Here is a 3,966-nt window from a genome sequence, read left to right on the forward strand (position 1 = left end):
TATTGTATTGTATTGTATTGTATTGTATTGTATTGTATTGTATTGTATTGTATTGTATTGTATTGTATTGTATTGTATTGTATTGTATTGTATTGTATTGTATTGTATTGTATTGTATTGTATTGTATTGTATTGTATTGTATTGTATTGTATTGTATTGTATTGTATTGTATTGTATTGTATTGTATTGTATTGTATTGTATTGTATTGTATTGTATTGTATTGTATTGTATTGTATTGTATTGTATTGTATTGTATTGTATTGTATTGTATTGTATTGTATTGTATTGTATTGTATTGTATTGTATTGTATTGTATTGTATTGTATTGTATTGTATTGTATTGTATTGTATTGTATTGTATTGTATTGTATTGTATTGTATTGTATTGTATTGTATTGTATTGTATTGTATTGTATTGTATTGTATTGTATTGTATTGTATTGTATTGTATTGTATTGTATTGTATTGTATTGTATTGTATTGTATTGTATTGTATTGTATTGTATTGTATTGTATTGTATTGTATTGTATTGTATTGTATTGTATTGTATTGTATTGTATTGTATTGTATTGTATTGTATTGTATTGTATTGTATTGTATTGTATTGTATTGTATTGTATTGTATTGTATTGTATTGTATTGTATTGTATTGTACTGTATTATTGTATTGTATTGCATTGTATTGTATACACGAAGAACACTATTCCGTAACTTCTGGAAAATTTCACTGTCGATGAACAAACGGCAATAATTGGCAAAGTTAAAGTTTCGACGATGATCGTTCGTGCGCGTACAAGGGGAATAAGCACGAACGACGTGTTCGTATCGTTCGTTTCGGCGTTCCTTCGTTTCTTGCTGGTTGCTGGAGGAACGGCGACGACGTCGACTTCGTTGTCGCCGTTGTCGTAGTCGCCAGGACGCAACCGCGGATTTTGTTTCTCGACCAAAAAGAACGCTCCGCCCAACGACGTTATTTAACATTTCCGGTTATGCTTTAGGGAGAGGACTTACGAGCGTTGTTTGTTTCACGAGGAACGTACTAACTTTAGGGTTAAGCTCGAGTAAAGGGAATGCGCGTTATTCCAAAGCGACACGTTTCGTGGCAATATCTGTACAGTAGTCGAACCGAGATACGCGACTGAAATATTTTTATTTTTGACGACGACGACGACGACGACGACGATGATGACAGTGACCATGACGATGACAGAAACAGAGATAACGACTACTACTAAACTGGTGATTATTAATATTACAGTTAGTACTATTGATACTACCACTACTACTACTACTAGTATAACTACTATTACTATTATTACTATTACTACCGCTCTATTACTACTGCTACTACTACTACTACTGCTACTACTATCACTACTACTACTATTACTACTACTGCTACCACTACTACTACTACCACTGCTGCTACTACTACTACTACTACTACTACTACTACTACTACTACTACTACTACTACTACTACTACTACTACTACTACTACTACTACTACTACTACTACTACTACTACTACTACTACTACTACTACTACTACTACTACTACTACTACTACTACTACTACTACTACTACTACTACTACTACTACTACTACTACTACTACTACTACTACTACTACTACTACTGTATACTACTACTACTACTACTACTACTACTACTACTACTACTACTACTACTACTACTACTACTACTACTACTACTACTACTACTACTACTACTACTACTACTACTACTACTACTACTACTACTACTACTACTACTACTACTACTACTACTACTACTACTACTACTACTACTACTACTACTATTCCTATTATTTGTTTATTATTATTTTTATCATTATCCTATTATTATTATGATTATTATTATTATTATTATTATTATTATCATCATAAAAATGAATGTATTTATTACCGTTTATTGCGGGTCGAGTTATCGAGACGATCGAAAGGACAGTGAGTAATTGTAATGTAAACGTTGAATTTTTATTTTCCACGACGATAGTCATGTGAATATATTGCTACAGTCCGATCCAAATAATCAAGCTTTTGTAACACTAATTATAATAAAGTAACGGTGATACTGCTAATCGCGTGATTGTATCGCACACGGTAATTCGGATATGAAGCGTCGAGTGGCCGCGTAGGTAGAAGAAATTTGCGTGTATCGTATAAGTGAGATATAAGTACGCCAAAAATCTTTACAAATTCATACGAAATCGCTCGTTTTAGTTTTCGCTTCCTTTTTACTTCCTTGCGTATCTAGTGGCAAATCAGCGGCAAACAGCGGCGAAATCGTGGCGCTCCCTTCGTTCACGATGGGTATGCGCACGATCTTTCTCTCGCTCGAGGAGAAAATAACTATAAACAGCCGTACTCCCCGAGCGAGTTCTCGACGCTCGGTCTCTGTCGTCTGCGACGTTACCGGGACGGTTGACGAACGCGCGCAGACGCCAGAGAACGAGAAAATGTGGCGAGATGCTATTTTTCCACGCGTGTACGATGTCAAAGTCTCTTTCTTCGCACAGTGCGAACGCGCAGAAAGGAGTCGGTGAACCGTGATTCCTTGTAATTTCGTCCAGCTCCACGAGCCAAAAGCACAATATCTCGACGCTTTCGGGACACATCGAATTCGCTTCTGGCGAGCTTTCCTTCTTCCCATTCAAACGATATCACGCGAAACAGAGGGACGCGACACGGAAGCTCGGAAAAGCGGAAGTCAGAGGGAGAACCGAGAGAACGGCGGACCTCGAAAATCCTCTCACGAACGAACGTTAATACCTCGTGCGTATTTCCCTTTCCGATAGACTCGCGACTTGTACAACCGCGACCGGAATTTCTAAAGATTTTTGGGTATACGCTCTATATGTCGGAGGACTGACGGAAATAATTGCTGGCTGTAAGCCGGGAGGAATGTAGGATAGAGGAACGAGACCGCGACGACGTCCGCGAGTGAAAAGGAGAACAAGATTGCCAGGTCTCGAGGAAGCGCGGTCGCATCGACAGATATCGAGATCGCGCGATTTCCGGCGCTTCGAGGTTTTTCGTAGAATCGTAGACGCAGTTCGCACCTCCGAATCGATAGATACAACACTATTGTTTGTACCGAGTGCGTTTTTTCTTATTTCGTCCGTAGCCGGAACGAATTTAGCGGATAGTATCGATAACGATAACGCGCTCTAGGCATTACGATAATAACGATAGCAATAGCGATAGACGTAATAACGATAATGAAACGAGCGCTAGAGGAAAGAGAATACGCGATAATACAATAATTGTTACACGGTCATAGTAGATACGGATGGAAAGGGCTTTCCAATCCTTTCCGGAGAACACGTGTAAAACGACCTTGTCGACACGATTACTTTCAAAACAGATTTAAACATATAGCACGACAACCTCGTATACGATATTTGCACAACCAACCGATAGAAACTTGGAGCGACCTTAGAACGCGCAATATCGGTGACCGGAGACGACGAGAACGTAATTAAAGTTGAACTAATAAAGCAACAGCCGACAAAAGAAATTCGTAATAACGAATCACGATAATAACGATAACAATAATAATAATAATAATAGTAATAATAATAATAATTACAATAATATTAATAACGATTTACGGTAATCGACGTTTACTCTAGTATTAACTTTAACGCTAATACTATGGATAATGTTAATGTTAACGATACTACTAATAGTACTACTAATGGTAAAAGTAACAAAGAATAGTAATGCTAATAATAAGAGTAATAATAAAGAAGAACAAAATTGATAACGATAACAATAATAATATTATTAATAACAATAACGATAATCGTGTCCATTGCCTGTCGCAAAAGGAAAACGATGCATAGAATAACCGGGTACCTACAAAGTGACGTGCCTTTGAGACTCTTCGAAGCAAACGATCGGTTCGCCGTTAACTTTCGACTTCCGTCCGTGGAAC

This window comes from Bombus impatiens, unplaced genomic scaffold (genome assembly GCF_000188095.3).
Source record: "Bombus impatiens unplaced genomic scaffold, BIMP_2.2 scf_0099, whole genome shotgun sequence".
NCBI classification, from domain to species: Eukaryota; Metazoa; Arthropoda; class Insecta; order Hymenoptera; family Apidae; genus Bombus; species Bombus impatiens.